General features: G+C 43.8%; 1 long non-coding RNA gene across 1 annotated transcript; it reads left to right on the top strand.

Annotated features, from left to right (window-relative positions):
* The first annotated feature begins 3,710 nt into the window (after positions 1–3,710).
* LOC308427348 lies at positions 3,711–21,727 on the top strand. Its single transcript, XR_013975250.1, has 3 exons — positions 3,711–4,070; positions 20,589–20,803; positions 21,507–21,727. It is a non-coding gene; the product is annotated as an uncharacterized lncRNA (long non-coding RNA).
* The last annotated feature ends 2,470 nt before the right edge of the window (positions 21,728–24,197 follow it).

Raw genomic sequence — 24,197 nt, forward strand, 5'->3', positions numbered from 1 at the left:
AACAGATAGAAGCCCTTAAAGAATTACAGGAAAACACAACCAAGCAGGTGAAGAAATTGAACAAGACCATCCAGGATCTAAAAATGGAAATAACCACAATAAAGAAATCACAAAGGGAGACAATCCTAGAGATAGAAAAGCTAGGAAAGAGATCGGGTCTCAGAGATGCAAGCATCACCTACAGAATACAGGAGATGGAAGAGAGAGTCTCATGCAGAAGACACCATAGAAAACATTGCCACAAGGGTCAAAAAATGCAAATTGCAAAAAGCCCCTAACCTTAAACATCCAGGACAAGTGAGAAGACCAAACTTAAGGACAGATAGAAATGATTCCATGCATCCTATGATGCATGATTTATTTATCAATAAATGGTGCTGGTTCTACTGGCAATCAGCATGTAGAAGAATGCAAATTGATCCATTCTTGTTGCCTTGTACAAGGCTGAAGTCCAAGTGAGTCAAGAGCGTCCACATAAAACCAGATTCACTGAATCTAATAGAAGAGAAAGTGGAGAAGAGCATTAAACAATAGGCACGGGGAGATTCTGAACAGAACAGAGCTTATGCTCAAAGATAAACAATAGACAAATGGGGCCTCTTAAAATTGCAAAGATTCTGTAAGGCAAATGACACTGTCAATAGAAGAAAATGGCAACCATCAGACTGGAAAAAGATTTTTACATCAGATAGAGGGCTAATTCCAAATATATAAAAAGAACTCATGAAATTAGACTTCAGAGAACCAAATAGCCCTATTAAAAATGGGGTACAATGCTAAACAAAGAATTCTCAACTGAGGAATATCGAATGGCTGACAAGCACCTAAAAAAATACTAGACATCCTTAATAATCAGGTAAATACAAATCAAAACAACCCTGAGATCCCACTTCATACCAGTCAGAATGGCTAAGATAAAAAACTCAGGTTACAGCAGATGCTGACAACGATGTGGAGAAAAGAACACTCCTCCATGGTTGGTGAAATTGCAAGCTGTATATCCACTCTGGAAATCAGTCTGGATGTTCCTCAGAAAACTGGACAGAGTACTACCCAAGGACCCAGCATATACCCAAAATATGCTCCAACATGTAACAAGGACACATGCTCCAATGTGTTCATAGCAGCCTTATTTAATGGCTAAAAGCTGGAAAGGACTCAGATGTCCTTCAACAGAGGAATGGATGTAGAAAATGTGGTACATTTACACAATGAAGTACTACTTAGCTATTAAAAACAGTGACTTCATGAAATTCTTAGGCAAATGGATAGAACTAAAACCATCATCCTGAGTAAGGTAACCCACTCACAAAAGAACACCTATGGTATGCTCTCACTGATAAGTGGATATTACCCAAAAAGCTCAGAATACCCAAGATACAATTCACAGACCACATGAAGCTCAAGAAGAAGGAAGACTGAAGTGTGAATGCTTTAGTCCTTCTTAGAAGCAGGAACAAAATACTCACAGGATGGGCCTGGAGAAATGGTGCTGTGGTTAAGAGCACTAACTGCTCTTCTAGAAGTCCTGAGTTCAATTCCCAGCAACCACATGTTGGCTCACAACCATCTGTAATGGGATCTTGGTGCCTTTTTCTAGCATACAGGCATATATTCAGGCAGAACACTGTATACATAACAAATAAATCTTTATAAAAATACCCACAGGAGGAAATAGAGACAAAGGGTGGAGCAGCTTGCCCCACCTGGATATTTATTTCATATACAGTCACCAAACCCAGACAACATTGCTGATGCCAAGAAGTGCCTGTTGACAGGAACCTGATAGAGCTGTCTCCTGAGAGGCTCTCCCAGAGCCTCACGAACTCAGAGTTGGATGCTCACAGCCAATCACTGGACTGAGAAATGGGCCCCCACTGGAAGAGTTAGAGAAAGGACTGAAGGAGCTGAAGGGGTTTGCAACCCTTTAGGAAGAACAACAATATCAACCAACCAGATTCCCCAGAGCTCTCAGGAACTAAACTACCATCCAAAGAGTGCACATGGACAGACCCATGGCTCCAGCTGCACATGTAGCAGAAGACGGCCTCAGTGGCAAGAAAGGCCCTTAGTCCTGTGAAGGCTCGATGCCCCAGTGTAGGGTAATGCCAGGGTGGGGAGGTAGGAGTGGGCGGTTGGGTGGGGGAGAACCCTCACAGAAGCAGAGGAGGGGTAATGGGATAGTGGGTTTCTGGAGGGAAAACTGAAAATATCCAATAAAAGAAAAGAAAGGAGGAGCTATATTGACAAGTCATTGGGTAAAATGTTGCACAAACCAGAGGAACCAATTGTAAATCCCCAGAACTCCTATAAAACAGAGGGATGTGGTTTCCATATGTAACCTGGCGCTGCACACAGGTGGTTCCCAGGAGCCCGTTAGCCAACCAGCTGCAGTGAAAGAGTGAGCTCCAGTCTTGATGACAGGCCTGTCTCAAAAATAAGGGGAAATCAATAAAGATGCCTGATGTTGATCTGTGTAGCTTCCACACTATCACAGAGGTAAGCAAATTTCATGAGTGTGTACACGTGTGTGTACATATGCACATTCCCTTAGTCACGTGTGCATGCACACATGGAAAACTAAGAAACAAAGGCAAATCAAGAGACATTCAGCACTGTGCATACAATGGCCCCACAGAAACTCTCTGGGGGAAGGCACACATGTGTGATCCAAGGTCCTCATTGTCCCAAGACCTTACTGATGAAGAATTGTATTGGTGGTGACAAGCACGGACCGTGGGGGACAGCGTGGGAAGCTTCCTTAATGTCAGCTGCATTTTGCAAAAGTAGAATAGGAAACTGAGACCAGCCTGCAGGCATGTGAAAACGCATTTACTGTCCGGAACTATGATTAGACTTCATTTAGTCTGTTTCTCATATTGCTCTGAGCAACTAGTCCAATCCCAAATCCACCTCTTCCTGTAGAGACGCTTCTGGTCTTTAATGGGAGCTCTCTTAGGGTTCTTCTTGAACTAATACCAGTATTTGTCAAACAAAATGTCTACAGAGCATCCTCTTTAGTGATCAAGATGAAAGTGTTGTGCTACCAAAACTTGAGCATTGGTTATTTCCACAATTTCCAGAAAATAGCTACCAGATAGGATTTCCTACCTCATTCTTAAAGCTTTGTCCTGCTATTGTCTGTCTGCCAGGGACAAAGAGTTCACAAATAAGTAGGAGCAAACCATTATCCTAAGGAAAACAACTTAATGAGGATACCTGTACGAAGGTGGGCTTATAACATTCTAGAGGACTCGCCCACCGTGAATCTAGAAGTCTAGGTCTGGCTTTCAGCATAGGAACTGTATTGATCGGCCATTTCAAGATGAATGCCAACATGTGATCATACCTGTCAAGCACATTTTGTCAGTCTCTAGATTAGTAAAGTGAGATTTGCCACACACCCACACACACACACACACACACACACACACACACACACACACACAGAGTGATCGCTTGGCAAGACAGGAGTGTGTGTGGAATCAGACTGCCACAGACATGCAAGGCTATCGACACTCAGACCCACAGACACCCTGGGCAATGTGATTCATCACTTACAGAGGGAAGGCAGCATGGTGTCCCGGCTTCCAACTGCTGAGTCACTCTGCTGTGAGCTATTTAAGCAGAGGCTTCCAGGAGACACACTCAGCACTCCATTTAGGCAATGCCCAAGCTTGGTTGCCATTGTCAATGCTGTTCCATTTTCACCCTCTTCTCTCTGTACTTTCCTACAAAGGGGGACTACTTGCTCCTTAACTCAGGTGGGGCCTGTTCAGCTGACACATGGGACCTTAGCACCTGAGGTCCCCAATTCCTCTTCCAAACTTTCTCATGGCAAGAGTGTCTTTTCCTGACTTTATTTTTCTTTAAAAAATGTCTTTGGCATTAGCAACATTGAGCACCCACTGAGGGATGTGCTTGGAGGTATAGACAAGAGTTGGGAAAGAGATCCTGCTGGGCATGCGGGCACCAGTCTGTGACTTCAGCACTTGGGAGAGATTCCCAGCTCACAGTCTAGCGAAGACTATAATCAGCCAACCACAGTACAAGATGTGCGGTTGAGACAGGTGAGCACAGGGTAGATGACGTCAGTGACGCTGAACCTGCGTTCTGGGGGAGGGGAGGCACTGTTCGCATGGCAGCCTGTGCAGAGAGGCATCAAGGAAATGCCTGAGGTGGGGGTTTCCGAAGGGCTTTCAGATCTCACGGGGGATGTATGCTTCTCCCTGCTGGCCAGCCTTTTGCCTGGTTTGACCTGGCTGTTCCCAATCTGTCTGCTGTGGAGGGAGTGCTGCCAGGCCTGCGCCCTGCTGCTCCTTTAGGCACTTCCTTCCAGTGTCAGATGAGGACTCCTCTCACATCCTTGCCATCCAGGAGCTGACCAGCCTGGAGAGCTGGCTTTGAAAACTGCTGGCTTACTTCCTGGCCAGTCTGTTAAGGAGTCCGACAGGCCCCTGGTTGTCACATTGCTGCAGGTGTGTGGATGAAACTGCTACAGGAGCTGGATGTAAATGATGTCAATGGGCCAGACGGGACTTGGCATGCCCGCGTCCTGTGTCCGAATGCCGTTCCTATCTCCCGATGAAAAGATGCTGTAAATAAAGAGAGCAAGCACAAACTGATCTTAAAGGCTGAGCACAGCCAGAAGCTGTCCTGGGCACTAGGTAACTTTCAGTTCTCACAGCAATACTGTCCTTGTGTTAGAGACTTCTTCTGCAGATCGAGGAAAGGAAGGCTCAGAGGTTCAGAAACGTATGTAAGATCCTGCAACTCCACCAACCCCTTTATATACATGAGCACACACACACACACACACACCACATTTGCATATGTATACTGACTCACACACAGTCACACACATTCACTCACATATACAGACACACTCATAATACTCTCATACATGTACACACACACATACTCCCACACTTATACTCACACATACACACTCACACATACACATTCACACACACTCACACACACACTCACACATACACAGTCACACACACTCACACACACACACACACACACACACACACACACTCACACACACAAACTCACACACACTACTGAGTACAGCAGCCAAGGCCCTGAATATCCTAAGCACAGCACTATATAAACAGTCACAGATTACTGTTTATCTTGAAACTGAACACAAATCAATGTGTTCTTTAAACTTTGGACTGGTTTACAGCAGGAACCATGAGATATTAACATTGGAATAAGATTTCTGATTCCAGCACGATTATCAGTTTTCTAGGAGTCAAACAAACAAAGGCAGTTAGCTTGGGCCTGTGAAGTCATGTTCAGAGACATGCTATCAATCTAAATACATTGGCTTGGAAGGAGGGAACCAAGAAATACTAACATAAAAGGTCATCAGATAAAAATGTGGTTAAATATATGTGTATTCCCAGAACTACTGATATTAAACAATATGGCACACACCTGGGAAGAGATGTGGAAAAGCACGTCTGCTTTTGTGACTTGTGGATAACTGCCAAGGATTTTTTCCCCTTGGACCAAAGACCAATTTACAGCATTGCCAACAGCATTCAGTACATTCAGAACAGGGTCCTTTCACCCGGAGCTGACCGAAGGCCTTGCTTGAAACAACATCAAGGACGGCTGTCCAGCAGACAGGGGAGTATGCCAGGTTCAGCAAGTGCAAAGCCAAGCAGGGCCATTTAAAGTAACATGGCTTATGTAAGCGAGAGCTAACTGTCTCACTGGAAGTGGGTCAGATAGCTTGGAGAACGGGGGCCTTTATGACCCCAGTGAAACCTACAAGTGGCGTTCCTTTGCCTCTCTTAGAAAGTGACCCTGTAACGAAATTATGACAGGGTTCAGTTCAGGCCTCTGTATTTCCAACCCTCTTCTTGTTTCCAAATGGTCTTCTTTCTCCCTTTCTTCATCTTAATATGCTCAACCGATCGAGACGCACATCATTTGATAGAGTTTGATAGCTTTGCTGCAGTGGGGGGGGGGGGGGGGGACAGGGAAAGAACTGTGGGACAGAGAAAGAGCCTTTTTGCCTCTCACAGCTATGATTCAGTTCTGACTCAAGAGGAAGTGTGCCACCTACTGAATCACAGAAACCACTTCCTGTGGCTGTTTGGTTTATTCTGGAGGCACCAGGCCAGCCCAGGCCAGGGACTGCCCTTCCCTGACCCTTGCCTGGCTCTCCAGAGCCAAGGCGTTCGTTCACAGCTTGAGGTGGTTTGGCCGGAGACTCTTGAGAACATCACAGATTAAATTACAAGTGTTTCGTTTCCTAGCAAGGAGTCGTTAGCAACATAAAAATGAGTGTGTGCTATTTGCAAACCTTCTGAACCATTACTCAACCTGAACGTTCCTAACTTTTTTGCAAGGTATGTATTCTGGATGACTGCTCTCCAGGGATCTGAATGTACTTAGGAAACTGCAGGCAGCTCGGGTAGCCTGTAGGGTGGCACTAGCTGCGTGGATCTTCACGGGAACCCTTTAATCAGTTAAGCAACACTGGACTAATTCTCATTTGTCCCTGTGTTTAAGCAAGTGCTCAACCCACGTATGCAGATGGGTTGGGGGAAGGAATACAGTGGAGCGCAGGAAGCATACAGCGCGTCCTTCAGAGCAGAGCTGTGCTTTTTCTGCCCACTAGAAACGGGGGCCCTGGCTGACCACCAGAGCTCACATTGGGGTCAACTTTCCATGAAGGAGCCCCCAAGTACCTTCTTTAATGAAGAGACATGTGGGAGAGGAAAAGGGGGGATGGGGGTAGCTTCAGCATCTGTTTTTGCTGTATCTGCATGTGAAAATAGGAGTATTAACTTGTTGGGTTCCACAGTGTCATCTCCAAACAGATTAAAGGGGTTTTTGTTTGTTCTTTTGTTTGTCTTATTAGGTGGGTCTAAGATTCCACAGTGTCTCAGCACGCACATGCTCTTTCAAAGAGTAAGTTCCAGAAGGGCGGTTCTGGTATCGGTCGAGACTAGAAATCCTGAGGGTCACTTCTGAGGGTGAAAAAGGCTCCTTTCCCCAGAATGCATCAGAGTCCCTAATGGCAGAGAGCAGACAGTGCCCATGCCTTCCCCGCTGCTGTGTGTAAGAGTGGCTGCAAACCCCTGGAGTGGGAAAGGGACACTCTGCCCCTGTCCGCCGGTTGTCCTGAGGAGTCAGTTGTGGGACATGGAGAACGGTGCTTGCACCTGTCCTGTAAGGGAGTGCTTTCTTTGTGCCCCTTCACTGTTATTACCCCTCCCACGTCTTCTCCCGTCATTTCGATTGCAGCTGATTAGACCAGGTAGTTCCTCGTGGAAATCATTTGACGCAGGAAAGCACACAGACTACATTCCACCATGTGCTCTCAACGCTCAGACAATCTAAACACTGACTATTAAGTATTCTCCTGACAACCACAGCAAGGAGATACATTGCTTAGTAATAATCTCAGAATCCTGAGGGCAATACTTAAACCTTCATCTGTGTGTACAATTTTGTTAGTTTCTATGTGAATTAATCACCTTGTAATCTAGTATATAACATCTGACCTGTAGCAAGTGCTTAATAACTATGTTAATAAATATCAGCGTTTACTCTCCAAATAACAAAATTATATTATTCCATTTTCTAAATTTTTCTTTTAGACTTATGAAGTACTCACACACATATCATCAGGAAAGAATGGAATTTTCTGTCATTAAATCTTTTTGACAATGTCTTATGGAGCCCAGGCTGACCTTAAACTCACTATATGGCAGGCACTCAGTGCTAAGATCACATATGTGTGCCAGGACATCTGGATTAATATGGTACCCAGGATAGAACCGGGGCCTTTATCCTTGCTAGCCAAGCACTCTACCTACTGAGCTATATCACCAGTCTCTAAATGCTTCATTATGTTACTTTGGGTTCAATGTCATAGAAAATTATATTGAACTCTTGACCAATCTAATTTTTTCCATTGGAATATTGGCCCAAATAAGAAATAACATCAAGGAAAAATTATCCTTTGGCAGGAAAAATGTCCTTTCTAAATTCTCGTGTGTTTTGTTTTGATTTTTCCTTAGTGACTGGAGGCCAGTTTCAATCCATTCCAGCACAGATTCCAAATTTTCAATCTGGTCTTCCTGAATACAAACCGAATGCCAAGAATGAGACAATGAGACGGAATCACCACCAACACACTCACATTTATACAGAGACACAGGCACACACAGAAATGCAGACACATAGAGACACACACACAGATACTCACACACACACACACACACACACACACACACACACACAAAGGTACACATACAGACTTACACAGAGATAGACACACACAAATACACAGAAGTACATACAGAGAGAAATGCAGAGACACATACAGATACACACAGAAATAAATACAGATACACATAGGGATATCCAGATACATGTATTAGAGATACAGACACACAGAGAAACACACACAGATATATACACACACACAAAGATACACATACTGACTCACACAGAAACACACACAGATATACACAGAGATACACAGAGACTGACAGATACATACAGAGATACTCATCAACACACAAAGCATACACAGACACACAGAAACACAACATCCACAGTCACATCCAGAGATACATACAGATATACACACATGTACACACTTAGACACACGCACACACACTTGCACATGCACATGAGTACTACCAGAGTCCCAGGTGTGCCTGCTAATTTGTGTGCTTTGATTCTTCTAATATTTACCCTTAAATCATGCATAATAAGCTTTCAAATGGAACTTTTCTTTACACCACTAGATGATATTCATCCATTTTCTCTGAAGTGATGACCACTGTCTCCCAATCCCTATAAAGTCCTGAAACCATTCATCAAAGACAATCAACATTATCTTCTTTCTTTCTTTCTTTCTTTCTTTCTTTCTTTCTTTCTTTCTTTCTTTCTTTCTTTCTTTCTTTTTTTGAGTCTGGGTTTCAGCAGACACTGTAGTCACTGTATAGAACAGGCTGGCATCAGACTCACAACAACCCTCTGTGGTCATTTTCCTGAACGGATACAGGCATTAGCTACCAAGTCCTATTCTCTATGTTTCCCCCATGAACACAGTTTCATTGTTTGTAATAAAGCAATGACTATAATTATTAAACAAGCAATGATTTTGTATTGACCTCAAAATAAAAAAAAAAAGAGAAAATATTTTTGATAACCTAAGGAGAATCACATGTTTAGGGTAATGGGTAGCAATTCCCTGGAGGATGCAGTGGGTATCAGTGCCCTGGAGGATGCAGTGGGTATCAGTGTCCTGGAGGATGCAGTGGGTATCAGTGCCCTGGAGGATGCAGTGGGTAGCAGTGCCCTCGAGGATGCAGTGGGTAGCAGTGCCCTGGAGGATGCAGTGGGTAGTGGGTATCAGTGCCCTGGAGGACGCAGTGGGTATCAGTGCCCTGGAGGATGCAGTGGGTAGCAGTGCCCTGGAGGATGCAGTGAGTAGCAGTGCCCTGGAGGATGCAATGAATAGCAGTGTCCTGGAGGAAATTGTGTCTTACTATACAGCCAAAAGAACAGATGTCCACAGCAAGTAACGTGAATACCGAGGTAGGTGAAGCCCAGCTCTGTGTTGAGGCTTCCAGAAGTTTGTCTCATCTCGATCTGTTTCTTCAGCTATTGACTAGAGATAGACACATGTGCTGAGTGTTTGTGACTCTCCTTCCTAAGGGTTAACTCACCCCATTTTCCATATTTCCACAGATCCCAAACCAGTGACAGCCATGTACCCCCATAAAGGGTGATACATACCTTGTATGGTTTCTCTCATCCTGCCTGGAAAAGGGGCGCACTTTCAAGGGCACATTCAATCAGACATGAACTGGCAATTATGGGCATTTGTGCTCTTGGTAAAGAAGGAAGAATGTCGGACCGTGATCTAATCACTAATCAAATGCTTGTTATTTGGGTCCAGTAACTTTTCTGATATTAGTGATAATAGTTGACAACTGGTAAATTAGTTGCAACACCATGCGTGTGTCCTTATGGATGTGCGTGTTATACATACATGTGAAAGTCAGAGGTCACCCTCAGACATTGCTCTTTTAGAAATTTTTTTCAAGCAGGATCTCTGGCTAGGACCTGGGGCTCCATGGTCAGGCTAGGCACGCTTGGGGAGCCCTCTGTCTCTACCCCCAACCCCGCCAGCTCTGGGTGACAGTGCAGCTTTTTATGTGGGTGCTGTAGCTTGAACTTTGGTTCTCAAGCTTGTACCAAACATACTTTACTGACAGTTCTCTCCAGCTCTTCTTGGTTTTGTTTTGTGTGTTTGCCTGTTTTGAGAGAGGGATTTACCACAAATCTGGTCTTAAACTCATGGAAATCCTCTGGCATCAGCCTCTGGAGTTCTTGGATTAAATATGTGAGCTGCCAAACTCAGCTACAGTAGGGCATTTATTGGCATGTGTAAGTGTGAGTCTGGAGAAATGGCAGACCAGTGACTCCACATTGTCTCAAGGATCCAAGGACTCTGCTCTGTTTGAAACTCAGTGTTGGATATTTCTTACTGCTAATCCTTTCTGTAGTGTGGCCTGCAGCAGGACACTCTTTCCTTTGCAGTAACTGCAGGGCAGAAGGAATCTCTCCACTGTGGAGATGTGGGAAATCTCTAATTTTGCTAGCTCAACTTCAGTGAGTTGCTTATGTCTACAGGAGTTGCTACAGGGTGGGCAATACACAGTCACGTGCTAAGCCTTGAGGATTATTAGCATTATCATCATTGGGATGAATTAGAGTTTATGCCCAGAGCTTGATACTTCCTGGAACCACACTGCCAGCTACCAAGGGAGAGCAGCAGGCTAGCATTTGGGAAAGCCCACTGCATTGTACTCTTCAAGCATACAGATTCAGAAACTGAGCTATGCAATGAGGTGAGCTAGTGAATGGTTTGGCTAAGATCACAAGTGACCCTTGCCACCACACCATCTTTAGTACTCCTAAGTCAGAGCCTTTGGAAACAGGGTTAGCAGCAGACACGAACAAGCCTGTGCTTAGCAACCACCAGTCAGGCACAGCAATGATGGGCTGTTACATGCCGGCATTGCTACAGAAATAAACATATTGACTTCCACTTCTAAGAGTTCACATTTGGAAAAGTGGCAGAAAGGAAAAGGTTTTACCTGTTAGTTTTAAATAAAGAGCCACACCAAAGGATACATACGCTAAGATGATACCAACTAAACATATACATTCAAACGTGGACCGGTTTGAATTTAGGAAGTGGAACTGGGAATAGTATAGACTGTAAAATGACACAGAAAACCTTGAATGTGTCTACTGCGGTGCCCTGCGGAAAGAGTAACCATCTTTAATGAAGTACATACCTTTCATAAATCAAAGATCTACTATCATTTGGAAATAAAAGCCCACCAGAAGATGCTAGAATATGAAGACTTTATTTCTGATTCTGTGCTTATCCCCTGGTCCTAAATATCCTCCTCTTACCCCTTTTCTCCTCCCCTTCTCCCCCACCCTGCCTTCCTTTCTTTACTTCCTCTTTCTCTTATTTCTCCTTCTACATACCTTATTTCCTCCAATACCAGCCTCTCTTTTTCATGAGAGAGAGAAAAGAGAGAGAGAGAAAGAGAGAGAGGGAGGGAGGGAGGAAGGAAGAAAGGAAGGAAGGAAGAAAGAAAGAAAGAAAAAAAGAAAGAAAAAGAAAAAAAAGAAAGAGAAAGAAAGGAAGGAAGAAAGAAAGAAGAAAGAAAGAAAGGAAGGAAGGAAGAAAGAAAGAAAGAAAAAAAGAAAAAAAGAAAAAAGAAAGAAAGAAAGAAAGAAAGAAAGAAGAAAAGTAAAAACCTTGGACCCAAAGGCTGGCTCTTTACCACGGTAAGGAGAAACTGGCAAAGTTGTAGATTCCACAGAGGAGTATGACACAGTCTGGTTAAGAAATGCTGAACTAAATAAAGCTACGATCTGAAACTATAGGCTAAAGAATCTTTGCTAACATATTGAAAAAAAACTGTGTACATGTTACTAAAATCTATGAAACTATTTGTCTTTTTGCTTTTGTTTTTCTTTCTCAGCATCTCTGAAGCACTGAATACCCCTTAGTCACAGGGGACATCAGTAAGATGCAGCAAGTGGTGTCACCTTCCCTGTGTGGGTCACAAAGTTCTTGGCGATCGCTTCCGTACCAGACCAGTGAGAATTGTTTTTCCTCTTTCCAGATGGATAGGCAAAACACCCTGGAGTTAAAGGTCTGGTTCAGTACCACACACTTCAGCCACCCAGTAGGAAACAATGGCTGCCAGTCTTCTCGACCTTCAACACTAATTAGCTTTCAAGCTTTTGCTGTCAACAAGAGTTCTGGAATGATTGCACTGGCCCAAAGGCACATTGGGTCCACCTTTTGCATGCACGGGTGACCTCTGCATCCCAACTCAAGCAAACCCAGACGGACAGCATTAAGAAATGTACCTGTACTGAGTGTGTGCAAACACCTACTCTATTATGCTCCGAACACTCTGCTATAACACCTGTAGCATGCTACCCCCTGTTAAAACTAGCCTGGAGCAGACGGGAGGGCATACACTCACTACACGAAATACTATGCTGCTTGTACAAGGCTCCTGAGCTTCTACTGATTTGTGCATCGTAAATCGCCGATAAGTAGCACATGTCTGCACTCACAGAACCTGAGGGGTGTCAGAAGTACCAGGAGTTCAAGGCTGGCCTAGGGTATATGAGCCCCTGTCTCCTAAAACAAAACAAAACAATTCAAAATGAATCCAAAGCTAAGGGGCTCACCTTACTGGCTGTAAGCATAAGAAACAAAATAAAACAATGTTTCCAAAAAGAAGGGTCTAAAAGAAAAAAAATCAAATATAGCTAGCTATAAAGGGATTTTTTTTGCATAGCAAAATAAAATCCAAATTGCTTATTTTTTTTAATCTAAGAGTAACAAAATTTGTTTTAAATTTTGTATCGATAATCAGAGTTGTATACCAACAAAAACCTTAAGCCTGTTTCAACATATAAATGCCATACCAATGAAAGAAATTATAACTTCAATTCTACATCACACAGAGATTTCTAAGCACAAGGAGACTGGATAACGGACGCTGTGCAGAAAGTTCTGGACGTGACTGAAGGTCTGACTGGATCCACCTGAAAGGCTGAATGAACTGAGGTTCTCAGGAATCACCAGCCATTCTGAAGCTGTTCTGGGAGCTCGACTCTAGAAACTGCTTCAGGAGGCAGGGGGCTGGACCAGCAGGTCAGGAGGCAGGGGGCTGGACCAGCAGGTCATTTCAGCATCTCTATCCTGTTTGATCTTCTCATTTTTTCTTTTCTGTCTGTCACCAAGATCTTCTGGTTGTCTTCCTCCATCATCTCTGATCCAGGTCACTTTGGGAGGGGTCCAAAGCTCTTTGCTCTCTCTAACATTACATCTTGGCTGCCCTGGACCCAAACCTGCATCCCTCTCAGGTTGTGTTCCCCAGAACCAACATGACAGCCATGTTCTCTGTGTGCCACACCTCGGGAGTAGCTTCTACTTCTTTCCCTGGTATGGCAGCCCAAATTGTTTTTTCACAAGTAGTAATTGTCATCTCTTTATTGTCATTCATTCATCCATTCAATACATAGTTATTGATTGATTTTCCTCAATGTACCAAACATCTCTATACTAGAAATAAAAAAATTATAATTAAAACTAAAAATATTTATAGTAGTAGCTAGCTTAACAGGTATTGATCATTATTGGTGATGGGAGTAAAATGTCAAAACCGGGTATAAACAAACTAGCTTTGTTTTGGGGGCTATATCCATTGGCTATGACACAAATAATGTGCCTTAAAGTTCTGCTTTGGGGTTCTTTGGCCCCTTGTCTGCTGATGCTTCCGCAGAGGAGAGTGACTCATGCCCTGGTTCCACTGATGCTCACTGTCCCTGTAAAAGCTGCAGGAGGTGACAGTGTTAGGACTTGTTTCACTGCTTACTGACAAGCTAAAAAAAATGTGAAGTAAAAGATACGGTTTCTTAATATTATTTTTTTTTTACTTTTTATTTTATTGGATATTCTCTGTATTTACCCCTCCCCCAAGCCCATCCCCCTCCCCCTCCCATTGCCTCCATGAAGGTGCTCCCTCTCCCACCTCAGCACCTTGGCGTTCGTTCCCCTACGCTGGGAAACCTAGTTTTCGATGGACCAAAGTCCGCTCCTTCCATTGATGGCAGAGAATGGAGCCGTGGGTCTCTCCATTGAACTCTTTGGTTGGTGTTTTAGTCCCTGGGAACTGTGGTGCGTTTGATTAGTTGATCATTTTGTTCTTCCCATGGGGTTGCAGACCCTTTCAGCTCCTTCAGTCCTTTCTCTAGCTCCTTTATTGGGGTCCCCATGTTCAGTTCAATGGTTAGCTGCAAGCATCCTCCTCTGTATCAGTATGACTCTGGCAGAGCCTCTGAGGAGGCATCCATATCAGATTCCTGCCAGTAATCACTACTTGGCATCAGCAATAGTGCCTGGGTTTGGTGGCTGCATATGGGATGGATCCCCAGGTGAGGCAGTCTCTGGATGATCTTTTCTCCAATCCCTGCTCCTCTATTTGTCCCTTTATTTCCTCCCATGAGGGTTTTGTTCTCTCTTCTAAGAAGGACTGAGGCTTTTTAATGACAATAGAAGTTGTGAATCCTTCCTCTCCATTCTGTTTGGGGTGTCTTGAGACAGGGACACATGGAGGATTATGTTGGCTCCATCCCACAGTAGTGTTGTTAAGAGGCAGTGCTCTAGAAAGGACAACTGTTTTTCATGTCAGGCCACACAGATGACGCGCTTAGATGTGAGGAAATCTTCCGAGGCAGAAAGTGGGAGGGAAGTGTCCGGGCCAAGTGCCCTGATGAAATACTTCTTAGTCTTGGTGAGGTTTTGCAATTTGTTTTTCAGTCTGCTTGGACATCCCAGAAGGAAGGCTCTCATGTGTCAACAAGCACATGAAGTGAAGCCTGAAAGCCTCGGAATGGAGCTGCAGAGTTCAAATGGGCGTTCATACTCATGTTCGTTTCCCCTGACGAGAACTTGGCTGGAGTCAACGTTCAGTCTTGAGAAATGCAAATTCCTCTCTGACAGGTTTACTGAGCTTGCTTCATCCAAACAGTGAACCAGAAACGAGGTCTAATCTAATGAGAAAATTTCACCGTCTCTCCCCAGTCAAACTGGGGACAGGTGAAGGAAAGTTCCGATGTCCTCGCTGGCCGGTGTCCGGCACTGATGTGCTTGGTGCACATAGGCCAGCATGAGAGAGAGAATCTGGAGCAGGCTCCGGAAGTAAAACTGCTCAGATTGTAAAACCGGGGTCACTCACCTTAGTCCCAGGCATAACACGAACTTCTGTTCTGCTGTTGTGAAATGCTCAATGTAATTACCAGTAAGAAAACAAACAAGCAACAACAACAACAAAACTCCAAACAACTACGACAAACCAGACTCTTTACTTTCTCCCAGCCACCTGTGGTAAACTCGCTGCTACTTATCCGTTCTTCCCGCCTTGTGAACAGACGTCTGTCTGTTTCCACCGCTAGCCAGCTTCCGAGGTATAGTGCTGACATTCCATTATACTGAGCAGGTTAAAAGGAGACAGAGTTCTGAGATGGCACTAAGAATTGGAGCACGTGAGTCAGCAACTCCATGACAGTTCGGTAACCGGATCCTACAGGGTGCAAGGACAGAGCTGTCACCTACAAATTGTCCGCTGAACTCTGCACATGTTTGGTATGTGAATGCCAAATATACAGATGTCAAATCAGTTTTTTTCAAAGATTTTTGTTTTTAATCATATATTCGTGTGCTTGTGTGCATGTGTGTATGTGTATCTCTGTGAGTGTGTATGTGTGTGTATGTGTGGGTGTGTTCATAAGTTTCTTAATTGAGCCCAGAGCTTGTAGACTGGACAACTCTAACTAACCAGCTTGCTCTGGGGATCCCAAACACTGAGATTACAAGCAATGGGCCTCTGCTCCTACACAATCTTTACATGGATTCAGAGGACCCAACTCCAGCCTCAAGCTCACGCTGCAAGCACATTGCTCCGACAAGTCTGTGTTGCCCTAGGTTATCCCAGGTTATCCTATGAGGGTGATTATGAACTTCTGATCCTCTAACTTTTGCCTTCCAGCTGTTAGGATTCCAGGCCAAGACCACTACACTCAGTTTTGGGAGGTGCTAGGAATGAATCCCTGGTCTTTGTGCATGCTAGACAAGAACTCTAGTGTACAAGTAAATATGCCAGCTAAGTGTAAAGTGACAATAATAGATTATATGTAAATTAAATGCAAATTTACAATTTTAGTGTCAGTTCCGGAAGCAAGCTTTTGAGATAATCTACATACCTCGGGGTCTTTCACTATGTACTTTGCCAGTGTCCCTAGATTTACTATGTGTTTTCACACACTACATCACGTTAATAGAAACCATAAACATGTTTATGTACTTTAAGTCATAGCCCATTCTGTACATATTAAGAATCATTCCCATTATTTTAAAGCCACTTGACAGTTCTGTGCAGGGAAAGAATCCAAGGACACCAGAATTGTCGTAATGATACAATGAATCACAACACGAGGACACCAGAGTTGTCACAATGATACAATGAATCACATGTCAGCAGCAACTTCCATGCTATTGAAAGTTTAAGCTTGTTCGAGAAGTAGGTTCTGTACTCAGGGTAGAACTCAGCCTCCTCTAAATCTCCTCTAATTTCCAAGGCCATCATTTTTAAATGAACATTGCATGTACTTCTTATATTACATTTATCTCTTCTACATCATACTAGTCTAAATGTATGATATAGTTTTCGAAGTACACAACTCACTGGCATGGAATAATTATGCAGAGGAAGGAATCCTGCTGGAGGAGTAACGTGGAAACAAGCTGTTCATTGTAAGAGGTTGGTCTTTCCTGGATCCTCTGGATGTAGAAGTTGGAGACAAAGGTCTGGGAAGGCAGAAACTGCCTGGCAGCACCAAATCCTGGCTGTTGCTCCAGATAGGTTGCAGTTTTTGGCTTTCCCTCTGACCCAAAAGTTCAAGTGTGAAAACCAGGACTGGAGACTCGTCTTTGCAAGAGCCAGAATGCCCCCAGTTCAGCCAGAAGTTAGTTTGAGGGTGGAGTGACCCAGCACTCCAGGAGTGGCACTTGTCAGCAGGAAAGCCGCCAGGGCAGTGTCCCAACCACAGAACTGGGCTTGCCACAGCCTTCCCTTCATCTGGGCAGCTGGGCAGAGGCAAAATTAAGCTGTCATTTTCCTGCTTCTGAGTCTCTTAGGTCAGTGTTGGGAAGGGCACGCTGGGTAAGAGTCAGGTTGAAGCTTAATGAATCTGGACGTTTCTCAGAGTACCTGAATACATCCCCTTCCTTTCCTCTCCCCCTCTCCCCTTGCTTTCTCTTTGTTTTATCTTTAAACTTGGAAAGAGCTCACGTTTGTTTCTCCCTTTGTTTGTTTGTTTTCTACAGTATCAAATACTGCATCCCATGCTCTTAAACCCTTGCCTCAGACGGAAGCAGATACCAAACTACCTTCCAACATGATCTGTCCCCTCACATTAGCTGCTGTTTACTATCACAGTGTTTTTAGAAATCCCAGGAGGGTATTGCTTTTGGTTTAGCTCTTGCACTGTGTCCCAACAGAACAGGCTAAAGTCATAACAGAGTCAATCGTGTTATGACTTTATCCTGTATCACCATTAATCAGACCTTCTGAGGTTTAGAAAGATAACAGAAATTTTCTTTCTTTTTTCTTTTTTTTTCCTCTTACAATTTTATTTTTTTAAAAAAGAGGGATACATATACAGATTTTTAAAGGCATTTTGGCATAACACTATATGAATATTTTTGTCAGTACTTTTAGAGGTTTGATAGCATGCATTGAAATCCCACTAGTTACCATAAGCATGAAGTACAGGTAGGACAGAACATAACATGGAAACAGTTTTCTTGGTGAGTATAGATTAAGCATAATGATCTTTGAATACCAAAAATTGCCACAAGGCTATATTCTTAGCTCTTGGATTATTAATGATTTAAGGTCCAGGTGTACCACACTCTGAGAGGGTGCTATACATTTATTTTTCTCCTAAGAAGGATTGAGGCTTTCTTTCTTTCTTTTTTCTTTTCTTTCTTCCTTTTTTTTTTTTTTTGTGTTTGTTTTTCTTGAGCTTCATATGGCCTGTGAGTTGTTTCTGGGGCGTTCAGAGTTTTCTGGGGTTAGTATCCAATTATCGGTGACTGCATATTATGTCTGTTCTTTTGTGACTGGGTTATCTCACTCAGGATGATATTCTCTAGATGCATCCATTTTCTTGAGAATTTTGTTAAGTCATTGTTTCTGATAGCTGAGTAGTACTCCATTGTGTAAATGTACCACAATTTTTTTTTTTTATCCATTCATCTACTGAAGGACATCTGGGTTCTTTCCAGCTTCTGGCTATTATAAATAGAGCTACCATGAACATTGTGGTGCATGTGTCTTTGTTGTAAGTTGGAGCATCTCTGGGGTATATGTCCAGAAGTGGAATAGCTGGATCTTCAGGTAGTACAATGTCCAATTTTCTAAGGAACCGCCAGACTGATTTCCAGAGTGGTCGTACCAGCTTACAACCCCACCAACAGTGGAGGAGTGTTCCTCTTTCTCCGAATCCTTGCAGCATCTGCTGTCATCTGAGTTTTTGATCTTGGCCATTCTGACTGGTGTGTAACAGAAATTTTCTAACTTGGTCATTTTCAGCTGACTTGATTAATTATGCTAATTTTAAAAAATGTAATTCTTCCACAGTGAAGGGATTTGAAGCAACCTTATGCTTACTGATTAAGGAAAGTAACTTAATTAATCACCCCTCTTTTCCTTCTCCTTCTTTTGCAGCAGGGTCTTGTCTGGGTGCTGGGCTGTAAGTAACATGTACCACCCTGTCCAGCCTGCTATCTGCTTTTTACCGAGTGTTTGTTTGTTTTATCCTGTTTCTGTTTATAAAATCAACCTGTTCTGCTGAGCTCAGCACTTGCTCTATTTTAAGGAATTATGGGTTATGCAATCATAAGATGGACAATAAAATCAATTAAGATCATTAGGACTGTTGTGATTAGTCCTTTGGCTGATGTAAAGGGGAAAAAATAGAAGAACTTCATTTCTCCACTCTGAGACCTAACATAGAAGGCGTCAGTGTTGAGGCATGGGGCTTTCTCTCACCCACAGAGCAATTGTCTAGCACACACCAACTGAATGGTGCAGTCTGCCTGGGCTAGCTCAAATCCCCCACGCTAAGGTCTGACGAATTTCTGACCAAGTGGCTACAAATGACGGTTCCCACAACCTGGGCTTTATGTTCAATGATTTGTTAGTATTGTTCCCTCATCTCAGTGATAAAAAGCACTTCAACTGACTGCTTTATTATAATGATTATAGGCAAGTAGCTAGACAGACACCCAGGACGATGCCGGGACAAAGTGAGGTGGGGGAGGGGACTAGAGGGAACACATGGGTTCCACTTCCTCCTTAGGCCTAACCACACAGCACACTCTAGTTCCTTAGCCCAGAAGGGCCTCAAACTTTACTTGATGGTCCACTCCCTTTTAAATTTGATATGCACATATGTTCACTGTAATACATGTATGTATACTTGGTACCCTCGGAGGGCAGAAGAGGGTGTTGGATCCCCTGCAACTGGGGTTGCAGATGGTCGTAGGCAGCCATGTAGATGCTGAAGATAAAACCTTGCTCATCGGGAAGAATAGTCACTTCTAACCATCCAGTCCTATGATTTATATCATCTTATGTCTGACCAACAGGCCTATGCTACATCCTAACCTGGAGGTACCAACAGGCCTATGCTACCTCATTAACACAAATCTAAATATTGGCAAAAAGTGTGTGTATATGTGGTGTGTGTGTGTGTGTGTGTGTGTTGTTTGGGGAAGGGAGCTAAGGACTAGGTCTTGTTTAGCCCAGGTTGACTTCAAACTCCATGTAGCTGAGGATGAGCTTAAACTCCTGATGCTCTTTGGCCATGTTGGCTTGTATCTGTGCGCCTGAATAATCCCCTGATTTTAAAAGGAACTCTGCATATACATGGAAGCAAGGGGAGGAGGAGAAAAGAGGCAAGAAAAGGGGATAACATTTGAAATATAAAGACATAGAATATGCGACCAAAATGATAAATAAATACATAGAGAGAGAGAGATAGAGAAATAGATGAGAAAAGATGCTCTGGGGCTGAGAACAGCATAAAGCTCAAGTTTTGAATGGGAAAAGACACTCCTAAGATGGGAAGTCCACACAATAAAGAGGGGCTGAGTCTGCAGCAGTGGCTTGCAGACATTTATGTTCCGTGCCTTCAGCAAAGTCCCGAAACCGGCAGCTGAGGATTTCAACGATTAAACTTCAAAGGGAATTGGAATTGAATTTTCCTGTAGCTAAAACTTTATGGTTTACATTTCTATCACTATTAGCACGAAAGGTAATTAATTAGCCCTTTATGTGGAGAAAAGAAGAAGAAGAAGAAGATAGCCCAACTAGTTGTTCACACACACAAAGAATGCTTGTTCACACATCTTAATTGCTTTTCAGCTCCTGAAAGTGTAACGGGCAACTCCACAAAGCACAGCATCCTGTGCCATGTGAGTTCCGTTCCCTGAGAGAGATCTGTGAAAAGTCATTGAGCCCTGTACGTGTGAGTAAAGGAAAAGTTAATACACCCGCCCACCCCGTAGAAGACAATATAGGAACAGTTGGACACTCCGCACCTTGCTCTGTGGGAACAGGAACGTCACTGGTCACTGAAGGTTTGTTCTCTTACACTTCTCTTGGGCTTTCACATCTCCCAGAAGGGTAGTGGAACATTCTGCCTCAGAGAGAGGGAGGTGTGGCCGGAGAATGAAAGCCAGACACTCAGCAGCGTTTTTTGAGGCTAGTTCAGAGGGGAGAGACTTGAAAGCCATCACTGATAACAGGAGAAGGGCTTTTAAGATGCCAAAGACTAAGAGCTTGAAGGAGCCAGGGCACCAGGGTTTCTGTCACAGAATGAGCTTTGGCAAAATGGCTAATTCTCCAGCACTAGGGAGAAGATTTCTCTAGCCTAAAGGAGGGAAAGGTTGGAAGGGAGACCTGACTGAGCCTCCTCGGTTCCGACTCGGTCCTCTTGCCTCCACCTCGCCGGTAGTCGGAGTCGCAAGCACTTGTCCTTGTACCTTAGTAATCGCACAGTTTGCAAAAGGAGCGCGGTTTGAGAGCAGCTGAGGAGCCCAAAAGAGCCTGTGGGAGGAGGAGAGCGAACGTCTAGACCTGACAGATCCTCTACAGCTCACAGGACAGGCCCTAACGTCAGAGGCCTGCAGGGCTCCATAGACCAGCAGCGATCAGAGGCGCAGCCAACCAGAGCGCCCGATGCCCACCTTGTCCCGAAAAGATTCCTGTTCAATCTCACTACAACCTATCTTTTTGCTGACTCTCTTTCTCTCTCTTTTTCCTTACTAACATGTTTCCCAGAAGGCGGAAAGAGAAGACAATACCAAAGTGCAATTTATCCCAGAGAGGATGAGATCTGAATAAAATACACTTGGCCACTGACAGTGGATGCTGAGCTATCGAGCTGGATGAAATAAAATTGGTGACAGAGAAATCAAGCCCACGGGTCTCTATGTGGGGAACAATTCAGCCACAGTGATATGCACAGACATATGCATGAGTTACAGCTTCTCCACTTAACACGGCTGACCCTGGGCAAGTACCTCACTCTGATGTTCTGCTTCTAACAATGAGGAGCAAGCATAGTACTGTGAATGTTGATGAAATGATTAAATGAGATACAAAACTGACTCTAAGACTTGGCACATCAGGCATTTAAGTAAATACTATTATCATCAGCACCGGTATGGCCATCATAATTATTATAATTACTAAGTAATAAGCCAGTTTTACCATTATGCGTGTGAATTTTGACTGTTGGTGTGAATTTTTCAGTTGGCAGACTATAATTACATGTTGCGTGTTCACATGACACATCCACCTCCTGTCACTGTGTTTAAAGGCTAGTGGGGATGTTTGGGGGCAGGTTGTCAGTGTTAGTAACTAGTGTGAATCTGTGTCCTGCAAGCTCAAACTCAACCTAAGGGAGAGTGTGTTGATTTCATTGGACAGGCGACAGTCCACTATAGAGAGAAGGCAGGCCAGGAACTTGAAGCAGAAATCATGAAGGTGCAGTCCTTGCCAGCTGCCTGGGCACGCATGCTTAGCTAGCGCCCTTACCCAGCCCAGAACCACCCGCTTAGGTAATGGTACCCCCACCAATTGGCCGGGCCCTCCTACATCAATTACCGATGAAGACAATCAGTTTCCTACAGATGTGTCCATAGGTCAATCAGTCTGATCTGGGAAATCCCTCAGATGGGACTCTAGGCTACGTCAAGTTGGCATTAAAAGCTAACTAGGAAATTATTTGTGCACACATTGGGTTTTGGGAACAGGTATTACATTGTACCCTAGGCTGATTTCAAACTCCAGTGAACCTCCTGTGTTTTCCTTCTGCGTGTGGGATTACAAGCATGAACCACTGTACATGACTACACCTTTATTTAGATATGTGAATGTAAATACATATGAACATTTGCATATACAAAATATTTTATAAATATAAATTATATATGCATAAATCATATGTACTCAATGATGCCTTCAAATTTATTACCATTTTGTCTCAGCTTCCGAAGTTCCAGGATTTACTCGTATGTGCCACCATGCCAAGCTGAGCACATCCCTGTCACAATAACCAAGGATCTACTGTGGTAGCAGTCTATGTCAACAGCAAATTCTCTGGGGCTAACTTCTGGTCCAAGTGATTCAGTAGACAAAATACCCAAAACACTTCAGGCCTGAGCATCTCAGATTTCTTACTCAAGTGTGGTTGGTCAGGCTGTGTGGTATGGTGACACTTGGAAGGCTGAGGCCAGCCTGGTCTACGTAGTAAGCTCTCGCTGGGCAGCAACACGAGGAGAAACTGTATCTCACAAACATACAAATCAAAAGGCTTGACCATCCTGTCTCCATATCCAGGCTGTCAAATGCAAAGCTTGAGGAACTGCCTGCCCTTGGATAATAAAACACAATCATTATCCCTGGTGGTCTTGCTGTTCTGGGGCAGTGAAGACAACGTTGGCCTCATTTTTGGGCGGCTCAGTATGGCATCTAATCTTTTGACGCAGTTAATTCAGCTAAACTGAAAGAGTAATGGATGATATTGTCCTAGTCTAAAGAGGACCAAAGTCCATGCAGATACTGTGACTATCATTAGCCAGCACGGGATTTAGTTATACAGTGAATGGTTTATTGCTCAACTACAGCCATTCCTATAGTAATGCAGCCTGTAGCTAATGGAAGAATGACAATGGGTCATCTAAATTTAAGATTCATTTTGATCTCTGTGTTTTTGGCCCTAGATCCTGAACGACATCTTCCTACTCCATCAGAAGGTACGTTCTCCCCAGGGAAACATTTAGCTAGAGGCAGGCCTGACTTGCCTACTGGAGAAAGTGTAGGCCTTTTGCTTGGCAGTTTCCCAACTGCTCTAACCCAACTAATCCTGGCACCTAGTGCTGCCATGTGGTCAGGTCTGCTCTCTTCTCAGTCATCTGTCCACCTCTGTGCCCACTGGAGAATCTTCTGCCTCTTAATTCTCAGTCCTTCCACCTCCTATCCAGCTCTTGGCCATCAGCTCTTTATTAAAGCTAATCAAGATGCAATTCTCGATGGCCTTAGACATGTGAGGAAGGAACAAATGTTTACAAAACACGAGACCAGTGATGGGCTATTAGCTCTCTGCTAGTACAGAATCAATAATTGAATATATCGATACATCTCCACACAGTGTACCCCAACAGGCTGGCTAGCTCAGGTGCCAAACTGAACTAGACAGACACTAGGAGAAACATAGTACTTTCCTTCTGTGCATGTGGGTTAAGTCTCCAAAACTGCAAATAAGAATAACAAAAATATTTTTTTTTTGAAAAAAGCAGCTGGGGACACAGTGGAAGCATTTTACTAGTCCTGTGTGGAGTGAGAGCCATCAGTCTAGGCTTCCCAGAGAAAACAGGACTTTAGCTACGGAACGATTTTATGACCGATGAACAGAAGTATATCAAATAACTTCCCACACAAAACACACCGTGTCCCATTCTTAGCAGG

The sequence above is a fragment of the Micromys minutus genome (assembly GCF_963924665.1).
Source record: "Micromys minutus genome assembly, chromosome: 11".
NCBI lineage: Eukaryota > Metazoa > Chordata > Mammalia > Rodentia > Muridae > Micromys > Micromys minutus.